At 48.8% G+C, this 22,288-nt stretch overlaps 1 protein-coding gene across 6 annotated transcripts in view; it reads right to left on the bottom strand.

The window, feature by feature from the left end:
• The window catches only part of FOXN3 (forkhead box N3), a 341,535-nt gene that overhangs the window by 189,372 nt on the left and 129,875 nt on the right, over positions 1-22,288 (bottom strand). The window contains exon 1 of one of the 6 annotated variants that reach the window (XM_058655367.1): positions 6,413-6,497. The exons of the other annotated variants lie outside the window; for them this stretch is intronic. The gene's annotated coding sequence lies outside the window, so the exon portion shown is untranslated. Of the gene's footprint in view, positions 1-6,412; positions 6,498-22,288 lie in introns of those variants that run through there. 6 annotated transcript variants of the gene reach the window in all.

Below are 22,288 nucleotides of genomic sequence, written 5' to 3'. Positions count from 1 at the left end.
GTCTAAGAGGGAACCAGGAGAAAGATGCAACACCAGTGCCCTCCAGGATGGGATGAGACTTGGGAGCGTGTGTGAAGTCACACACAGGGTCCTACACTGCGCACGGCTGGGGATGCAGCTTGCAAGGGTAGCATTCTTTATGGGAGCACTCGTTTCAGTCCTGGCTGCTGCGCTTTTAATCCAGCTCTCTACTATGTGCCTGGGAAAGCAGCAGAGGATGGCCTAAGGGCCTATGTGGCTGCCACCCACATGAGACCTGGCTGGAGTTCCTGGTTGCTAGATTCAGCCTGGCCCAACCTCCGCTGTTGCAGATGTTTGGGGAGTGAACCAGCAGATAGAGGATATCTCCCTGCCTCTTTCTGTGTCGGTGTGTGCGTGTATACACACTCCATAGCCCTTTCCAGCCGTAGCAACCTCCCCATGCAATCATGCTGCTCACGAAGGATCTCCATCTGTCACCAGAGGAGACGAGGAGAGCTACCAGGCAGTACCCAATGCAGAGCTCCAAGTCCTCCCCGTGGACTCAAGTCCCCAGGATGCTACACTGACACCTGGGTGTTACCATGAGCAGATGGTGGTTGTGTGTGTTGGCTGCTCTGCTGCCTCCTGCCAGCCTACAGCAGGAAATGTAAGGCTTCCAGAAACTTGTTCCTTCAGAAGGAAGCAGTACTAGAAGCATCCTGAATCTAGACAAAAGGAAAACCTCCCCAGTACACACACACACAAGCTTCATAGCAAGGCCAGAGTGGTATAGTGGTTAGACACACACCAGGTGTGTACTTGGAGTTTGTCACTTACTGGCTGATTGCTTTTGGGCAATTGCTTTTGCCCCTTTCTCTACCTGATGGCTTCATCCTCAAACAAGACAACCGTTAACAATATCAACTCTATAAGGTTGTGACAAGGACCAAATGTACTCAAATCCATAAAGAACATGTAACATGCCCTAGCACTTAGCATGATTTGTGCTAAGTAAATAAACCCCAAATATGACATTTGACTGCATAATAGTCCGGGTATACTTGTAGTATCCTGACTCAGAAATAAAAGACAAACCAAAAATAAGATTTTTGCCATTCACGTGAAAATGGGCTAACAATTTTATTACTGTCACAACTTCAAGAAGTTTAAAAAAAATTCATCATCCTATTAGGGAAAATTCACAGAAAGGGAAACAAAAAAAAAATGGAAATGTTCCTCCCAACAGATGCTCAACCATAATAAAAATCAAAGGAATGTGAACTAAAGCCTTCATGATATTTCACCTGTCAGATTGGCACCGACTTCAAAGGAATCACCAGGCCAGTGCTGATGTAAATGATGGAATGTGGCTGGGTACAACTGTGCAAGAGGGCAGGCAGGCAAAGTGAATTAGAATTCAAATGAGCAGAGCCAGCAATCTTCAATTTCCAGTTTCTAGGAAAGAAATCCTAACATGACAGTCAACTTCCCCCCATGGACCACCTGTGTGAAGATTCATGCCCTCCCCACCCCCCGTTTTTAAGCTTGATTGATGGATTTGAAGGCAGAATGACAGAGAAAGAGAGACAGATCTCTCACCCACTGGTTCACTTCCCAAATGGTTACAACAGCCATGTCGGATCCAGATTTGCAGCCAGGAAAACTATTCTGGTCTCCTACATGGGTGGCAGAGCACGAGCACTTGGGCCAAGTGCTGTGGAACATTAGCAGGAAGTTGGGGTGAAAGCTGAGCGGCCAAGGCTTAAACCAGCACTTTTCCATAGGATGCTGGCATTACAACCTGGACTCAGGCCTTTGCTTCGGGAGTGGACAGCCAGCGTTTCTCCCAGTGGCTGACCAGAAAAGAATGTGCGATATGTATCGGATAAACAAGGTATCTAGGACGGTGTTCATTAGGACACTGTTTACAATGGTGAGGATGTGGACACTGCTGAACTTAGGAGCTTCTTACTGCAATGACATGGCCACAGCAGTCCCTGCCATTCCAGCAGGTCTCCTTTCTCTGAACCATTTTCATATTCTCATAGCCTTAACAAAGTTCATAGGAAAATGGAATTAAAGGTAAGCTTATTTTAGTGCATTTTTTAAAAATCCACACAGTTTGTTCAAAATACACATGTACTATGAACTTTATGAAGACACCCTCCCATGGGGAGAGCAAGGTGCAAACAATTTATAAGCTAACACCTGGAGGAAAACAAACATGTTGTCAAAGCTGATCTCCTCCCTCAGAAGGGAGGAAGGGATGCCCTGCACAAGGCAGGGACTCGGCAGCCTGACCTGCTAAGGGAACCAACGTGAGAGCAATGTGGGATTGTAATTTGGGGATTACAAATTCATTTGAGGGAGGGGACATATCCATAAATACCGAACCTGCCAATAACGAGGATTGACTGTGTTTAACAAGCACTTGTGTCGTACTCACTTGTGCCAGTGTTCCAAGACTTTGCAAATATGCACTCATTTCAAGCTCACATTAATCATGCGAAGTGGGGACTATTATTAACCTCACTCCCAGTGAGGTCTGGCGACCTGCCCAAGGTCACACAGCTAAGTCAGTGATGGGGCCAGGAACCCATGCAGCATTTGCAGCCACGTTCCAGGTAGGAACCAAAGGCTCTCCTAATCAAAGGTGTGGCCGATAGGAGCAGCAGGTCTCCAGAGAGGAAAAACTGTGACCCAGATGTAAAGAGGGAAGCAAGAAGGGGGGACTTTTAATCAGAATGAAAAGGCACTAGTTTTAAAAAAGTTAAAAGTTCAGCTCCTATGTCATAATCAATACAGTATGGCATAACTTGGTAACAAATCAACCAGATATCTAATGTCAGATTGTAAGCATATTGAGAGCAAAGCACCCTGCCTTATATTTCTTATTACATGTGGCACAGTGAAAAATCAAAACTATTGATTGCCTAACAAAAAAGTATGCTGTTTGTCCCCCTCTGAAGTTGGTACCTGCTACGTCTAGAGATGAGCAAAGCAAAGCTTCAACACCAGCCTTTCCGCCGCCAAAATGTTAAAGCGTTTTTCTTGTTTTCCTGTCTCCAAGTACACCAAGTACCACAGTCTCTTGAGTCTTGGTGGCTATGTCTGCCAAGTCTCACCCACACCAAGTAATAACTTCTCTCATTTTATTTTTCAGAGAGATGTGGAAAGAAAACAAGTCTTCACTCTACAATGGCCTTTTAAAACAAAGCAAAAAATGTCATCTTTGATCAACTCTCTGAGAAACAGCATGAGACTATGGGCTAGCCTTGTTGCACTGCAATCTAGTTGAGCTGCCACCTGCAATGCCCGCACCCCATGTGAAAGTTGGTTCAAACCCAGGATGCTCCACTTTGGATCTAGCGCCTTAGTCACTCACATGGGAAGGCAGTGGAAGTTGGCTCAAGTGTTTGGGCCCTGGGCCCAGCGCTGTAGCCTAATGGCTAAAGTCCTTACCTTGCACGTGCCAGCATCCCATATGGGCGCCAGTTCATGTCCCAGCCGCCCCACTTCCCATCCAAGCTCTCTGCTTGTAGCCCGGGAAAGCAGTTGACGACAGCCCGAAGCCTTGGGTCCTGCACCTGCGTGGCTGCTTGGGGAGGGGTGTGAGTCATCGGACAGAAGATCTTCCTCTCTGTCTCTCCTCCTCTCTGTATATCTGACTTTCCAATAAAAATAAAATAAATATATATATTTTTAAAGAAGCATTTGGACCCTGCCTCCACCCTCCTTGTGGGAGACACAAATGGGATTTCAGCTTCTGACTTAGGCCTTGTCCAGCCCTGGTCACTGAAGTCCTTTGAGAAGTGAACCAGCAGGTGGAAGAGTTCGCCTCTGTCTTTGTAACTGCCTTTCAAATAAGTCAGTCTTGAGGGGAAAAATACATAGCATTAGGTTAAACCACCACTCATACATAGCTTGTGTATAAAGTTCTTTTTGGAATTCAGCAATGAACTCAACTTATGGCAACAGCCAAATGTGACGGGTTTCTTCCACTGGGTAGTGAGCATGGCCAACAATTGGTGTTCTGCATGCACACTGCCCAGCCCCCCCTTTCCAACTCCTGGCCATCATACAAGTTCTCTCCTGTGCCTTTAATATTGAGAGTCAGGTGCAGGCACAGGTGCGCAGCCATTGTGAGGTGTGGCTGCATGTGACAGCCCAATCACACTGAGGGATGGTGAGGTGTGGCTGCATGTGACAGCCCAATCACACTGAGGGATGGTGAGGCAGGAAAAGAAGTGGCCACATAGGTAAGTGAATGGCTGGATCTGTGAGCGTGTCCAAGCAGCACCTCACTTCTCTAAGCCATGTATGACTGACTGGCTCCAAAGATTTGGCCAGTCCTTTTTAAGTTGGCATTTCTTCCATCTTTCCTACATGCCACACGTGGGGCTAGGCCAGCTGTCTAACAATACGGATCCCGGAAGGGGGTGCTGCCCACGGCAGTGATGGCAGCCTTCCGTGCCTGTTGCTTGTGGCCAACATCAGAGAGAGCGCGGGGCGGGGGTCTAGGAACTCGGCCGAGACACCCCAGGTAACCATGCCTCCACCATACGTGCCAACTGAGGCTGGCCAAGGACCACAGGTACACATGCTAACAGTGTCCTGGGTTTCCGGAAGGATGAATGTCAAATCTCTCCAGAGGCTGCCCCAGCCAAATTCAAAGGGGGCAATGGACCACAGGACATCTGTTCCAAAGACATCCCACCTGCTACTGGCTACCCTGGATCATCTTCCCCACCTCCCAGCCTCCAGGGCAAGTCTCCAAAGGCACAGGGAGGAGGCAGCTGCAAAGGTCTGGTTTCTGTTGCTGATCTGGAGTGGGAAAATGAAAGGAAGAGGAAGGCCTGAAGACCCTTTTCCACCATCCTGGGCCTCACAGTCAACTCTATGTTGACTGTGATCTTGAAAGCCCTTCTGATCAACCCCTCACCAAAAACCAGATGGTGGTCTGACCCCGGAAGTCTGGCTCAACCAGCTTTGCACCAGTAAGTTCCTCCAGCAGCACCATCTTGGTGTTCAGAAGCAAATTGTGGCAAACCTGTTCAGAAACACCCTTCTCCCTCCCAGCTCCCATGGCCTCCCCTTCCTGCAGCATCTGCCACCCCAGCTCAGCTGCTTCACAACCAGCTCCCCGAGCTCTTGTTGTTGGCTTTCAAACACTTGCAGATACCCCGCTCGGCACAGGGGACCACTGCTCTGCTGCCGCCGCCTCTTGAGTCACTGCAAACCCCCACCTCATCCACTCCAATTCCATCTGCAAGGTTTAGTTTTCAAGCAGCCCCTCCCTCCCAAATACGGCTCATTTTAAACGTGGGGTGCAAAGTGAGAGTTCCTGGTCCAGCCCAGGGCTGGAAAAGGGCAGGCTGCAATGAAATACCAAAGCCAGCGCAGACCTGAAGGGGAACAGGCAGCCTCCAGAAGAAGGCAGTCAACTGCCAAACTGTCACTTTCCTCGGTGGCTGAACAGAAGGCTCGAGTAATGACAACCACAAAACTCATTTAAAGTCTGAAAAGGTGACTAATGAGCTCATTCATGCCGGCTATAAATTATTCACTACAACACTGATCCCGAGCAAGACACACAGTAAACTTTAAACACAGACACCGCCTGCCTTCTCCAGTGCAGCAAAGTGCTGTCTGTGAGACTTTTTCACAATGACAGGGGTACTGGTGTCTCCCCCAGCTACTGTCACAGTCCTTCTTCTGTTTACTTTTTTTTTTTGTACTGCCTTTAATCAAGTTTAAGCAGTCACAGCTGTTACACATTTATTTCTCTGTTGAGTTTTTTTTTCATTAGTTATTATAAGCAATCATGATGCTCTAAAAATAGCAGCAAATTATATTCTCTAGAAATTGAAGGCTGACCTTAAAATGAAGCCCGGGTCTTTAGAATGAACATTCATGTGAACATGTTGGGGAAGCAACAGCCAGACACAAAGGCAAAAGAAAAGTGTAAAGCATTTTCCAGGCAGGGAGGAGTTCTCGGCTGGCTTCCACGTTCCCTTTGGCTGCGGTGGAAATAGGGTTGTTTGAAAGCCTTTGCAATATAGAACCTGCTTCCAATGGTCATGTTTGGATTAAGACTTTCATTAAAACTTGCTATCTTCAGTGGATAAAAGAGGAAATGTCTCCTTTTGGCTTTTTCAGCAGTTAAGCAAGGCAACAGGTTTGCTGAAAACCCAGCAATTGTTCCCGACTACTTTCAGTTTCCTGTTTAATACTAAATCAAGAAGTTGAGCTCTTCTGTTTTTATAAACTGAACTCTTTGCTGCTACTGTAGTGACTGGAAGCCTTGTAACTCGGAGGGTAAGTAGCCCCATGGTTTCAATAACCCCCCCTTTTTTTTTCCACTTGTTCGTATCCATTTCCAAGACATCATAAAGTTAAGTTTCAAATCTGTCTAATAGGTTAAATAAATAGCCCCCAAAGAAGTACTTACATTATTAGCTCTTGGTCAGATTGCTGAACATTATGTATTTTTAAATTGCTTGGAAATGCTTTCAAAAGGAGCCAGGGACGGACTCACAGTTAGGGAGCGCTTGATGCAGGTCTCAACTAAGCAAAAGTGAAAGCTTAAGTCTACAGCTCAACTGCTCTGGACTACGGAGACGAATGAATGGTCCCAGGGTGCAGCTCTGGCTCAAAATTTGTGACGGAGTTCACAGAAGGCAAGTAGGGACCCTAGGACGAACTTCAACCTCATCACAAGCCAAAGTAGGTCTCCATTTAAGGAAAATCTCAAGGCAGTCACAGTTTCCTGCACATGAACCACGGGCTTGTCCAGCCATTACTGCTGGGTGAAATGCACAGCTTTTTTTTTCTTAAAGTAGAGAAAGAGGAGCCTTGCAATATTAACAGCAAAGGACTTTGCCAAGTACTGACTACAATCTGGTTGATGATCTCTGTGTGTCTTGCATATTTTCATTCAGGTTTCGGTATCTATGCAGAAGTCATTCTTTCGGGCCAGTGTGAAAGCATTTGTGCTGCTGTTTCTGATGTTTTGAGTATTTGAGTTTCACAAAGGTACAGAGCAGGATTTCTCATAGACCCACTCCCCCACACAAGATGATGTTGTTTTTGAATCAAACTCATGATGTAAAAACTCAATTCCAACCAAAGGCATGGGAGCCTTAGCGGCCCCTCGAAGCTCTCTGGCTCTCTGGCTCTCCAATAACTGGCTCCCCGGCGCCTGCTTTGAAGTTGAACCACACATCCCTTCTTCCCTTCCTCCCTCTCTCCTTGGCAGGGTGTCTGACAGGCGGAGTTCTCCTCCTTTTGCATCTAGGGAAACCTGGCATGGCCACAGTCTGAGGAAGACCAGGGGTGAGGCCAGCTTTACCTGAAGACATTGCAGGCACCTGCACAACCAACAAAGCCATGAACACTAGGTACCCAATGACTGCAATCCAAAGAGCGATAAAACATGCATAAGTGTGGGAGGCCTGGAAGGCTTCCTACCTGCTGGGCACTGGGCCAAGAGCCTGCCCTACATTATTGATTTTACCCTTGGGCAGTCTTACAAGGGAGGAGCTGTGACCCTCATGGCCAGATGAGGACACTGAGGCTTCAAGAAGAGCAGTCACTGGCCAGAGATCAGCAAAGGGCGTTCATAGGGGCGAGATGGAAACCTTAGGCCCCCAGGGCCATTGGCCTTCGTTGCCTCCTCTCCAGGGTCACACTCTCCTAAGCTATTGACACTCCCCATGTTCTAACTTCCAGGGTCCTCCAGATGTGGCCTGCCGCTGACAATCCACCTGTTGAGCTGTGGCTTAAGTTCTTCAGTGGTGCTTGAGTTTTCAGTCCAGTCCATCCACACACATCCTTTGCACTCTCACAGCACCTGATGTTCACCTAGAGGTTTATCAGGAACACCAAGGTAACCAGGGCAATAGTCACACACCAGCACTTTATGTCAACTTGGGCACAAAGATTCTGGAAACAGCTCAGGAGACAGGGCAGCTGTGAAGCTGTCCGTTTAGCAGCTCAGGACAACCCACTCCTTTCCTGATCCTCATCCTGCCAGCGCTGCCCTGAACCCCACTGAATAAGCCATTCCTGCTCTCCAATCACCAACCGGGCCAAATGGCAGCTTCACTTTGAGGTAATGCTTCCAGAGCACAAGCATGTGATCACAAATAATTCTCAGAGTATTTTTTAAAATATTTTATTGCATTTGAGAGAGAGTGAGCGAGTGAGCTAGCAAACAGGCTCCCATCTGCTGATTCACTTTCCAAATGTTTGCAATGGCCAACACTGGACTGGAAGGGTTTGAAACCAGAGCCAGAATCTCAACTCAGGTCTCACGTGTGGCTAAGAGGAACCCAAGCACTTCAGACATTGCCACAGTTTTATCCACTATGCCACAACACCAACCCCTGTTCATCTGATCTTGATCTATCTCTATACCTTGGAACAGCATTTGGAGCAATGGCTTGAAAAACCTACATCCCCCGTCAAAACATGCAGACTAGAATCCCACTTCTACTCCCATTCCCGATTTCCTATCATTTTTGTAGTCGAGTAGTTGAGTCCATGCAACCCACAAAGGACCCGGATTGAATTCCTAGCTGTTGGCTTTGATCTGGCCAAGTTCCAACTCTTGCAAGCCATTTGGGGAATAAACAAATGGATGGTAGATCTCTGGCTGTCTGGCTATCTCTCTGCCTTTCAAATAAACAGAATAAACAAAGCCACAAGTAGAAAGAATGCTATTGGGCCAGGTGTGATGGATCAATTGACTAATCGTTGTCTTGCACATGTCAGGATCCCATATGGGCATCGGTTTGTGTCCCAGCTGCTCCATTTCCCATCCAGCTCCCTGCTTGTGGCCCAGGAAAGCAGTCAAGGATGACCCAAAGCCTTGGGATCCTGCACCCTTATGGGAGACCTGGAAGATGCTTTCAGGCTCCACTTCTGGCCGTTGTGGCCACTTGGAGAGTGAATCAGCAGATGGAAGGTCTTCCTTTCTGTCTCTCCTCCTTCTCTGTATATCTGACTTTCCAATAAAAATAATTTAAAAATTTAAAAATAAAAATATAAACATAAGAATGCTATTAATGTACTAATGCTGATGGCCCTGACATATTTAATCTAATAAGTGCTATTTATTTACTGATTATATTGTTAGCTCTATAGCACTGACCAGAAAAGCTGTGTGTACTCATTACTAAAACCAATTAATTTAAGAGGAAATAAGATTCAAGGTTGGCCCTAGGAAGGACGAATGGTGATATACAAGCCCCTAACTTAATAAAACAGCTGAAGCCAAGACAGGAAAGGACTCCAGGGCACATATTAGAGTGAGCATATTGAATTTCCTCTCCAGGGCATACCCCCTCCTATCACTTCCCTCAGCACCCCACATTTCCCAGCCTTGTAGTTGACCTCAGCATTGGCTCCAGAGACGCCAGGCTGGTTCAAGGCTGAGTAGGTCCAGCTAGGACTCAGTGCAGGAGCCAGCACATGTCTTCTGAGGTTTTCCTGTCTCTTACAACCCAAACCATCCCAACAGATGCTCACAGTGAATTGGTGCTGGACCCTTCCTTTCATTTTAAAATTTTTTTACTGATCTTTTTTTTTTTTTTTTTTTTTTTTTCAATTTGGGAAGTAGAAAGACACACACATGCAGAGAAATGAGAGAGCGAGATAGAAACCTTTGACCTCTGGTTCCTTCCCCGAATGTCTCCAACAGCTGTGGCTAAGCCAAGGTGAAGCCAGCAGCCTGGAACTCAAGTTGGATTTCCCACGTAGGTGAAAGGGACCCAATGATTTGAGGTATCAGCTGCTGACTCTATACGGATGTTTTCACCACAGTGAAGTGTTTGACATTATAAAACAGAAAACTAGGCTGGGTGTTGGGCACAACAGTTAAAACATCACTTCAGGGCCCTGGTGCAAAGGCCTAGTGGCTAAAGTCCTCACCTTGAATGCACCAGGATCCCATATGGGTGCCGGTTCTAATCCTGGAAGCCCTGCTTCCCATCCGGCTCCCTGCTTGTGACCTGGGAAAGCAGCTGAGGGCAGCCCAAAGCCTTATTACCCTGCATTCGCGTGGGAGACCTGGAAGAACTCCTGACTCCTGGCTTCAGATCGGCGCAGCTCCAGCCGTGGCAGGCACTTGGGGAGTGAATCATGGGACGGAAGATCTTCCTCTCCGTCTTTCTACCTCTATATATATACCTGACTTTGCAATAAAAACAAATAAATCTTCAAAAACAAACAAACAAACAAAAAAACCCAAAAGCATCAGTTAAGATTCCCACATCCCGTCCCAGACTGCATGAGTCTGAGTCCCAGGTACACGTTTGAGTCCAGTTTTCCGCTGATGTACTCTGGGAAGCAGTGGATGAGGCCTCAAGGACTTGGTTCCTGCCATGCTCTGGGCGACCTGGATAGAGTTCCCAACTCCTGGCTTTGGCCTTCCTGAGCCTGGTTATTGTGAGCACTTAGAGAGGGAACCAGCATTTCAAATAAAGTGCAAACAAATACATGAAAATACTTTGTAGAAAACCACATTTGTGCAAGAATGTTTTAAAATCTATGCACCAACATTTTGGAACACGCATTCCCCAGGAGTTTCTGAAGTACCTTCCTGTTTTAGCTCCCTACAGGCTGAGTGGCCCACCCTGGGGAGGGGTGGCAGTGGCCTCCACCGTGGCTACCTCGCAGCCACAACCTCTGGGGCAGCAACAAGCTCCGTCTTTCAGTGTGGTGTGCTTCGGGTGGTGCTGGCCAAGACACACATAGGCTTGACCATGGGCCCGCACATTCAAGCTGTGCTGAGGGAAGCAGGGTGACCTCTCACAGACAGGATGACACAGTGCTGGGCGCACACACAGGACATCAGGAATCGAGTGTGAGAGCAGGGCTGTGGCTTCCCCTGCCCTTCCTCCCCGGGCCTCTCCCTGGCTCCAGGCCATCCAAAGAACTCCGCACCATAGGAGACTCGGAAGAAGGTCCTGGCTTCTGGCTTCAGATCAATCCAGCTCTGGCTGCAGCAACCATTTGGGGAGAGAACCCAAGGATGGACGACTTCTCTAACTCTGGCTTTCAAGTAAAATAATAAATCTTAAAAAAAAGACTGGCCTACTTTCCATGACTCGTATTTTCTGTCCTAACACATTAACTTTACCCAAAACCACTGGGTTTTCTCATAAGCAGAATGATTAAACGTGTCCTTCTTTTTCTCTCTTTAGAGTTAAAGCTACAAAGAAATTTCTGAAATACTTCTCTGGAATTCATTAGAATTTTCCTGATATTTGCAACTACTCCCTGAAGACCACTACAAAGCAATCCTGTTCCAGGGCCTGGATCCCCCAGAAGAAAGACAAATAACACTTATTCTAAAAGCAGAACTGGAATAAATGTGCCTGATCTTAATGACAAAACTCCCAGATTTCAGGCCCAGTGTGTGTGTCCCAGTGCGGGAGTCCCAGAAGTGCACGGCTCAAGTCAGCAGGTGGAATGGGAGATGCTGGGATCTTAAGTACCTGTGTCAGCCACTCAGACACAGATGCCACGTTATCCTGGTGCAGACGGACAATGTCACTCACTCATGGACAGTGTCACTCTGCTACTCAAACTGACAGACTGATGACCCATCCATCGGAGAGCTCATGGTGACCCAGCATCTATCTAGGATGCTTCCTGGGGACCCACACAGATGCACTAAACAGAAGAACCTGGGGTTTCCAGATGGAGACACTTGGCATAATGAAACTCCCTGCTCAGGTGGTTGGTCTGGGAGCTCATGTGCCCTGACTTCTCCTGGGAGCAGCCCCACGTTCACACATGACTGCCTGCCTGTTCCCTCTTCCCAAGCACAGCCTGTCCTTAAAGATCCACACTTCCCTTTGGATTCTCACCAGACTTTGCCATGTACGATTTGTACCATCAGCCTACACAAACTACACAAGTTCAAACTGAAATGGCCAACTTTCCAACAGCAGAAACAAATGCAGTCCACTGCCTTTGTACCAGCAGCATGTTATTGGCACACAGGCTCAGCCCTTGGTTTTCACATTATTGAAGCTGTGTTTGCAGGACAGGCAGAGTGACAGGGCTGCCGAGTGGTTAGTCCTCTAAGTCTAGAAGAGTTCCCATGTGACCCTGTAATGTAACGACCTCTGGGAGCCCACCGGGAAGAGGCAGGGAGGACTGCAGAAGGAAATCAGGTTGGCAGGTACTGCATCTCCCCGTGACTTAGCTTTGTGAGGTCAGGCAACTATTTTCACCACTCTGTTTCAATTTCATTCAGAAAATAGGATTAATCGTGGGTGGCAACTGCATGGCAAATAATTAGCTACTACCCCAGAAGACACATTTTGAACGGGGAACAGGAAGAACCCGCTATTTGCCTTGAGAAGGGGCAAAGGCCTCTCTCGGTACAGCAGCGTTTCGCACACTGCCCAGTGCATACTGTTTTTTCTGTGGGAATTATGGGAGTCCCCGGGAGACGCAACGCATTGAGCAGGTCGTGCCCTGCGTGACAGGAGCTCTTAATGAGTATTTCCAAAAGTTCCTGGAAAAAAGGGAATTGAAAGAGAAGCTGATGCAAAACCCTGGTGTTCTGGTGCAAAAACACCCTATAAATCTATGCCTGTTTTTTAATAACATTTATTTCCTGGAACTCTTTGAAGACCCTTTCTACTATATAGGAGACAGCTGAGATCAAACTATAGGCCAAGACAATCAAGGAATATTTCCTTTCTTTTAAAAAAAAGTGTGTGGGGGTCCTCTCGTGGCACTGGAAACCCCCTCTGGACGCCATTCAAGTCCTGGCTGCTCCACTTCTGATTCAGCTGGCTGTTACGGCCTGGAAGAGCCGTAAAGGATGACTCTACACCCTGCACCCACACGGGAGGCCGTGATAATGTTCTTGGCTACTGGCTTTTGCTTGGCCCAGCCCCCACCATTGCAATCACCTAGGGAGTGAACCAGCGGACAGGAGACCTCACTATCTGTCCCTCTCTGTGTGACACTCTGCCTTTTAAATAACTAGACTAGATCTTTTTTTAAAAAAGATATATTTATTTTTATTACAAATCAGATACACAGAGAGGAGAGATAGAGAGGAAGATCTTCCGTCCAATGGTTCACTCCCCAAGTGAGCGCAACGGCCAGTGCTGCGCCGATCCGGAGCCAGGAGCCGGGAACTTCCTCCAGGTCTCTCATAAGGGTGCAGGGTCCCAACGCATTGGGCCATCCTCGACTGCTTTCCCAGGCCACAAGCAGGGAGCTGGATGGGAAGTGGAGCTGCGGGGATTAGAAGCAGCACCCATATGGGATCCTGGTTTGTTCAAGGCGAGGACTTTGGCCGCTAGGCCACGTCTCTGGGACCGACTAGATCTTTTAAAAAGGGAAAAATCTGAATAGCGCCCAAAAGGATAGGGCAAAAAAGGTAAAAAAGAGAAGAGACAATAGTCCTCTTTGTTCTGTCCCAGAAGAGGCGCTAAAAGAAGTGCTTGGAGTGGGGAAGATCAAGAGCGCACTCACAACAGCGCCCGATGGATGAGTTCATCAGGGCCAAGAGGGTGGTCCCAGCACTCCCAGGGAACACAGTGACAAGGTAAGGCTGCAGCCAGCTGCCTTGCACAAACCTGCCCTCCCAGCCCCCACACAATGAGGGGTCACTGAGTCTCCTAAGCAAGACAGCTGATGACAACATGGAAACAGTTTTCTAGAAAGATTAACGTGGCCATAGTATGTAAGCATTAAAAGACACTCAAATATAGAACAATTGGACTTAGTTTAGAGAAAACAGCAACGGTCACACTGGGACATCCTTTGGATGGGGAAAACAAACAATTCGTCATCTTCATTGGAACATGAATGCCCCTGTCTGGGGGATCCCGTGTCTCCTACACATCAGACCAGCTGAAGCAGAATGGTTGGCCCCCAGACAAGGTCCGCAGGTGGAGCTTCCAATATTTGCTTTCTTGGGGTGAAAGTGGGATTTGGCTGACGTAGTCCTAGTAAACCAATCACGGCTTGTCTTTATCCACTGGGACAGAGGCAGCGCCTTCATCACTCCTAAGTCGGACACAGAAACTCTCTCCCTGTTTGAGCACATGACCAGATTCCTGGCAGACCAGGGTTCTGCAGACCAAAAGTGCCCAGGCACTGGGGCTTCAGCCAAGCCAGCCTGGCTGCTGTCCTGAGCATTGGAATAGCTCCGGCCCTGCTGGCCCTACAGCAGAAGCCCCTGCTGCTCTCAGAAGCAACAAGCGCTTCAGAACTCAGAATGGGGGCTAGGGTCCCCTAAGACCTCTCCAGCATGAGGGGACCCTGGGTCTCAGTCAAGGGCTCTCCATGAACACCAGGAGCAGTTGGGGCCTCCCCACAGCTCTCCTGACTTCTTTTCCAAAAAGTACTTCTATTTTGGGGATGACAGAAAATTAGAATAATCATTGGGGGGGGGGGATCTGGAAACTACAGAAATGGAAAGAATCCTAGAGGCTCAGTGCTCAAAGCCTCTACACCTTTGTTATCCATTCAAGCTCTGCCAAGGATTATCTATAGAACAAAATGGGATCACGATGCAAAAAACCTGCCTTTTCTTTTTTTCCACTTCCCATTGGATGAAATCTGCTTCTGCTACAAAATCATGGGCTCCAGGTGGGGTGAAACCACATTAACTTTAGCCATCACTATACATTTCATACTTCCTCTGTGCCTAGGAGGTAGTGAGTACCCAATACGCACCTATATCCCGAGTGAATGGTTGCACAGTATCATGTGCTAAAGCCATTGGCTTAGCCACCCACCTCTTGCACGGTCAGGTTGTTTTCCGCTGTTCTGCTACTCTGCGCCATGCCTTAAGAAGAGTCGTGTTCAAACACTGTCTATGGATTTCACTTGCTGTAGAATGACTTCCTCAAAGTAGAACTGCTGGGTCACGAGTGTTGGCATTGCAAGGCCCAGATATCGCATTGTTCTCCCAGCAGACAGTCATCATTTCAGTCCTCAACCAGTGACCCAGAACAGCAAAGAACCCAGAACGCTGCCAGCCAGATGGGCACATGAGTGAAGCGGGGGGATTGTGCAACCCATAGCAGGTGTTTCCATGAAGAAATGGAGGCTGAGCTTGAAGTTCACACTACCACTCAGCAACCCCATGCAGTAGCCTCCACCAGCCTCCCTCCAGCATTCTCTCTGTTAAAAACACTCATGAAGGGACCAATCTACCTGCAGCAGGGCATCCCATTTGGGTGCTGGTTTGGGTCGTGGCTGCTCCCTGCTCGCTGCTCATGGCTTGGGAAAGCAGTGGAGGATGCCTCAAGTCAGTGGGCCCTTGCACTCTTGAGGGAGACCTGCAGGAGGCTCCCGGCTCGTAGATTCAGATTGGCTCAGCTCTGGCCATTGCAGCCTTTCGGCTTTTCAGGGAGTGAAACAACGGATGGAGGATCTCTCTGTCTCTCTCTGTCCTTCAGTAAACCTGCCTTTCAAATAAAAACCAGCAGAATCCCCAGCCCCTAACCACCCAAACTGGAACTACATTAGGGAACACATCCCACCCCTGCTCCCCAGAAGCCCAGAAGGTTCCTGGTCTTTCCATATAAGCAGCGGCCCATACCCAGTTTTTTTTTTTTTTTTTTTAAGATTTATTTATTTTTTATTACAAAGTCAGATATACAGAGAGGAGGAGAGACAGAGAGGAAGATCTTCCACCCAATGATTCACTCCCCAAGTGACTGCAACGGCCGGTACTGCACCGATCCGAAGCCGGGAACCTGGAACCTCTTCCGGGTCTCCCACGCGGGTGCAAGGTCCCAAAGCATTGGGCCGTCCTCGACTGCTTTCCCAGGTGACAAGCAGGGAGCTGGATGGGAAGTGGAGCTGCCGGGATTAGAACCGGCGCCCATATGGGATCCCAGGGCTTTCAAGGCGAGGACTTTAGCTGCTAGGCCACACCACCGGGCCCCATACCCAGTCTGTTTTGCCCGCTTGTCCGTAAACATGTGCAGTTAAAACTAAGTGTCCAAAGTGGTTTCTGGATGTCTTTTTCCATGCATACGCATACTTTTTTTTTTATATACTTTTCAGATGTGTTTTTTTTTCTTTTTTTTTTAGATGTATTTTATTTTTATTGCAAAGTCAGATTTACAGAGAGGAGGAGAGACAGAATAAGATCTTCTGTCCGATGATTCACTCAAGTGGCCACAACAGCCAGAGCTGAGACAATCCGAAGCCAGGAGCCAGGAGCTTCTTCCGGGTCACCCACGTGGGTGCAGGGTCCCAAGGCGCTGGGCCATCCTTGACTGATTCCCAGGCTACAAGCAGGGAGCTGGATGGGAAGTGGAGCTGCTGAGATTAGAACCGGCAATCACAGGAGGATCCTGGCGCATTCAAGGTAAGGACTTTAGCTGCTAGGCCACCAAGCCGGGCCTTTAGATGTGTTTCTTAGAAATAGTTTTGTTCTTAATATCTGCAAATTAAATTCCAGATGGACGTGCATGCCACAGCGTTCTGGTTGACCAAGGTCAAGGAAGTCACTGGTGGACATGCAAACAGTCGTGTGTAGATGCTGGTCCAGAAGGTGCCCAGACCATGGCCTCCACCCAACTGGAGGTCACTGTACGGGCGGGAGATGCAGCTCAGGCAGGATGAGGCTCCACAGCTGCTCCCCTTGCCCTGTCATGCCTCCTCGCAGACGCGGTCATGAACCTGACCCTCCAGTCCTAGTCCCTCTCCTCCTCCACAAGGTAGAGAGCCAACTGCCCACGGAGACCCCAGGTCTCTCCCCAAGGCTTCGTCAGAGCAGAAGACATGATATCCTCCAGATAAGGAGCCCAAGATTCCCAACCCATCCCTGCTTCCTGTGCCAGGGAACCTCCTAGGACGCTGAGTCTCTGTCTGCAAAATGGGCCGATTTCTGCATGTTCCTTGTGTGTCTCACAAAAGCTCTGTAAGGATCTAAGGCATACAAATCCTTCATGTGCTCCTGAGGCAAAAACACTTCCCAAATTCAATGTGTTATGACATCGATTTTCTTTTTTTTTTTTTTTTTAGATTCATTTTTTATTTGAAAGACAGAGTTACACAGAGAGAAGGAGAGACGGAGAGAAACATCTTCCAGCTGCTGGCTCACTCCCCAAATGGTCACAATGGCCAGAGCTGAGCTGACCCAAAGTCAGAAGTCAGGAGCTTCTTCCAGATCTCCAAGATGGGTGCAGGGGCCCAGGGACTGTAGTCTTCTTCTGCTTTTCCAGGCCATAAGCAGGGAGCTGGAGCAGAAGGATGCTGGTGCTATAGGTAAAGGTTTAATCTGCTATGCCACATCACCAGTCCCTACAACCCTTACTTATTTATTTATTTTTGACTTTCCTATGAAATGCAGCTCTTCTATCTGAATCTTCCCTATGCACTTTAGTTTCTGATGACTGTGCTTTCAGGCTATATATACTAATCTTTTAAAGCTGATGTGATTTAAAAAAATCCATATGGCTGCTTAAAATCAATTAATATTAACTACCACGTATGCTTTCCCTACATACACATACACAGATACACTCACACAACATGGGAGATCCAATTCTTTTGACTCCAAATAAACCCCACGTCTCCAGGACTCAACGGATAAAAATCTCCAAGTCCATGTTCACATTTATCCATGAAAGAAACGGAATAGTTCAACATGTCACAGAGCAAGTCAACCAGAGGACTGAGAAATAAACGCACAAGCTCTGGGACCCACGTGGCCAGCTTCCCTGTGATGTGAACAAGAACAGTTGATGTGAGAAGAAAATGCCAAGGTGACATTTGGAATTACCACGTTTGTGGAGGGCAGGAGGCCAACTTTTAGGACATTTTGCATTTTCTTTCGGAGCTTGGTGGGTGAGTAGGTTGCTAGACCTACAACCTTGTATGCATACAATTCAGGCAACTCACCATGGGGGCAAGCAGCCTTGCCCAAGGACTCCCACAGCAAGCAACAAAAAGGGGAGTTTTCCAACCAGGTAGCCTCTCAGGGGAAGAGGCTGAGAGCTTAGCACCCCCAACTGAAGTAAAGGGCACATTCCTGGAGTTCAGGTGGAAGGGCCAGAGAGCCAGAGACGCAGTGGGAGGTCCAGCCGGAGCACAGACATTACATCCTTCAGTCCACAGTTCCCACCTGCAGGGCACCTTGGTGCTGTGCCGCTGACAGTGCTACCTTCACAGTAGGGGCTGTTTGTTGCAGGGCAGCACAGCCACGGCCCTTGTCTATTCCACGCCACACCCTTTAGGAGTTCTGGGCACCCTCCACTGCGGCATCACCAAGCTGAGGGTGGGCAGCCAAAGGGACCTCTGTGCTGAGGTCCCGGCCTGCCCTGTCCTCCTGGGAACTCCCTGATTGGCTCAGCTCCAGGTCCCTCCTCCTTCCTGCAGGTCCTCCTGGGCCAATCTATGCTCAGTGAGCTTTGGGGCTCTATGCCTGTGAGTGAGCCCTGCAGCTGCTCTGACCTTTGGGGTCTTCCTCTGCCCATGAAGGGCTCAAACAGCTCTTTCTTCCAGGCCAGAAGGCTAACATTCACTGGTTCCTTTTGTGTTGTGCTTCAGGCTAACCCCCACTGCCTGTTTCCCACCCAAGCTTCCTGCCAGCACAGCTGGGCAAGCAGCAGATGATGGCCCAAGCACTTAGGTCTCTGCCACTCATGCGGGGGTCCCACAGGGAGTTCCTGGCTCCTGACTTTGGCATAGCTGTTGCAGGCATTTGGGAAGTGAATAGCATACACAAGCTCTCTCACTCTCTCTTTTCCCCTATCCCCACCATGTCTCTCCCTGTCATTCTTTTTTTTTCTTTTTAAGATTTATTTATTTTTATTGGAAAGGTAGATCACATTTACAGGGAGAAGGAGAGAGAGACAGAAAGATCTTCCATCCACTGGTTCACTTCCACAATGGCCACAACCTCTGGAGCTGTGCAGATCCGAAGCCAATAGCTACTCCTGGGTCTCCCACGCAGGTGCAGGGTCCCAAGGCTTTGGCCCATCCCCTACTGCTTTCCAAGGCCACAAGCGGGGAACTGGATGGGAAGTGGAGCAGCTATGACATGAAACTGGTGCCCACATGGAATTCTGGCGTTTGCAAAGTGAGATTTAGCGATTGACCCACTACACTGAGCCTGACTCTAGCTTTCAAAACAATAAATTAATAAATCTTTTCAAAAAAATTGTTCTCTATGTCTCACACAGAAGCAAATTTCAAAGCTTGCCTAGTGCACTCATCTGGAACTTGGGACATACCAGGGAACTCCCCCAGGGTTGGACTTCCTTCCAGGGCACCCATGGGACACACGCAACTCGGAGTTTCCATAATGACAGCCTCAGTTTCCTCAGCTGTGATCAGTGGGTAAGACTGGAGGAATCTTCAGGGCTCATCCAAAGCGAAGAGTTCAGGGTTCTGCAAGCAGAAATCTTAGGCTAACCGGAAAGGGTAGGGAGAGAAAAGAGGCAAGGTCCCAGTGGGTTAAACAGCCAGATCAGAGCCCTGCCCCAGCAGCCTCTGTGAGGTGGATGACACCCCAGAGGTACAAGTGCCTCAGATCTCCATCATCGACCCAGCCCAGGGTACACCCCAGGGTCACCAAGGCAGCCTGCACACAGTGGTTTCTGTCGCCATAGGCCCTGAGCTTCAAAGGGTCACTTGCCCATTGCCTCTTGAGCAACAACCCTGGAAACAGAGCTTCCGGACTCTGTTAAAATGTAACAAGGCTGCCCTTGGACTGGCCTTCAGATTGATATGTTTTCCACTCTTCGTGTCACCTGTCACTAACTTGTCACCTCGCAGATGTCAGCCTGAGAACCAGTCAGGATGAATGGGACGCTGCCACATCTCGGAGTTCACGCTGGAGAATTAGGGAGCTTCAGGGCGACAGTCCCACAAGTTAGACCTTCATCACCCGTGCCTGGCTGTCTTAACACTTCAGATTCACTTTTGTATCTCTGACTGTATTCACTCACTACCCGTCTGAAAGTTCTGGAAGGTCTCTCTGCCTGTATTACATGGTTTAAATCAAAAGAGCTTCCAAAGGCAGAAGCGTGTTATTGAAAGTCATCATCTCAGCACTGCTGATGGGGGTTGGCAGTTCTGCAAACCATGTGGGGTCTAGAGGATGACATTATCTGTCTCCTGCCCTTCCCGACAGCTCAGTTCCCTGGGTCTGCGGCAAACTCAGGAGAGTGTCACCTGGGACGAGGCAGAAAGCTCAGGCCGAGGTACCATCCATCTACCCCTGGAAACGCTCTTTGTTTCTTCCTAATGAGGTTTAAAACAAAAAGCCCCTTCCAGCTGAGACCTGGAAGAAAGCATCGTGGCTCCACAGTGGCTTGAGGGGCAGTGATGTGGCGCTCACAAGGCTCCCTGGCCAAGCCCCTCTTCGGGTCTCCCGGAAGGGGTGCAGCTGAGAGCCCATCAGCCGTCATGGCAGTGGCACTAATGTGGACACGGGAGGTGGGCGCCCTCTCTCCCCAGCCAGGTGCCTGGGCTGACAAGGCCATCTGGGTGAGGAAATGAGCACTCTCCAGCCTGCTGGGGAAAAGCCATTTGGATGAGAGTGTAGATCAAAGTCAGCCTCGCCACCTCTCGTCAGCCTGGCCCCACTAAGGCTGAGAGCTCGGCTATCAGCTGTTTCCCCTTGGGGAACCCTGAGGAGATCCACACACCCGCATTCACCAGCCTGTGGGCACAGAGCCAGGGAACACGGCAGCTCCAGCACAAAAACACTGGGAGGCAACTAGCCGTGGGGCTCAGGTGCCCAAACCCTGAAAATAAAAGTCAGAAATGGAAACCTCTATAAAAAATGCCTATCGTAGGGCCGGTGCTGTAGCAGACGGACATCCCCATGGCATCCCAAGTGAGTACTGGTTCCAGTCCTGGCTGCTCCTCCTCTGGATGCTGGGACAGCAGCAGCAGACGGCCCAAGTGCTTGGCAGCTCACGTGGGAGAGCCAGGTGGAGTGCTGGGCTCTTGGCTTTGGTACGGCCCAGCCCTGACTGCTGCAAGCCTTGTGGAATGAACCAGCAGATGGAAGGTTTTTCTTTCTGTCTTTTCCTTTCTCCCTATAACTCTGCCTTCCAAATAAAGGAAGATGAAAAAACCAAAAAAACAAAACCAACAAAAAGGTCTATTTTAAAAGCCAAATACCATATCATTGAACTCTTTGTACCCTGATAGAGGAGATAACAAATACCCCAAAATTAACTTAAAGTGTACCGGCTGCTAATGCTGTTTTTAAAGCCCCGTGTGGGCGAAGATGGTAAAGACAGTAGCACTCTCATTGAGTACTGATGAGGGTGTTCATGCATCCCTTATATGTGAAGGATAACTGGCAATATGGATTAAAATTTAAAATGTGCATTGGTTTGGACTCATTAACGCCATTACAGATATTCATGGCATAGAAATACACAGCTATGAGCTGAATGTCTATATCCACCCCCACCCCACCCCACCCCGCCCAATCCTACTTGAAAGCCCTAAGTGCTTGGCCCATCTGCTGCTGCTTTCCCAGGCACATGATCAGGAAGCTGGATCAGAAGTGGAGGAGCCAGGGCTTGAACCAGCACTCCTATGGGATCTGTCACAGCAGGTGGCAGCTGAATCCACAGGGCCACAATGCCAAGCCCCTGATGCTTACTTCTGATGTCGGAGTGACTGTGACAGGAGAGGACACATCTTGTTCAAACATCAAATCAAAGAGAAGACTGTGGCTCTTGCGTCTGTACCCCAGCCCCTCCAAGGCCCTTTCCCTGCATCACATATCCATCGTGTTCTGTGTCCCTGCTCATCTGAATCAGGTCCGGCAGCCTTGGAAACTCTGGGGTTTGTAGACTCGGCTCATCTTTTCTTCAGGTCAGGGAAAGAGGCAGCCTTTGGAGCGGCCCTTCATTTTGTGTCTGGCACTCTCTTAAGAGACTTTCCCAAATCCAAGCAGGTGCCGCAAACTGCCAACGCCAAAAGCTGCCCTGATGGGCTTCTCGCAGTGTTTCCTGACAGAATTCTCAAGAAAATGACCCCATTCCTTGTGCACCCAGCAGGGGCAGGAAATATGAACGGGGAGCCTGGCTATTCTGTTTGCCCGTAATTTGGGTTTCAAGGGCAATATTGACATGCCTGAGACAAACGACAGCCACCAGCTCACCCACCTGCCTCCCTCCTCAGGTGACTGCTTGGTTCTGGGGATGGAGTCCTCTGCCGGTTCCATGGAGGACAGGACCACCAGGACCCTCCCAGTCAGGAGCCACAGCAACAAGTTTTGGCTGATCTTGCCACACAGCAGATAAAGCCCTTAAATAAAGATTAGCCACACTCAGTCCAGCTCCACTCACAGCCAAGA

This window comes from Ochotona princeps, chromosome 26 (genome assembly GCF_030435755.1).
Source record: "Ochotona princeps isolate mOchPri1 chromosome 26, mOchPri1.hap1, whole genome shotgun sequence".
In the NCBI taxonomy this organism is placed as follows: Eukaryota; Metazoa; Chordata; class Mammalia; order Lagomorpha; family Ochotonidae; genus Ochotona; species Ochotona princeps.
Note: the sequence above shows the minus strand (reverse complement) of the source record. Positions and strands in the feature narration are given on the sequence as shown.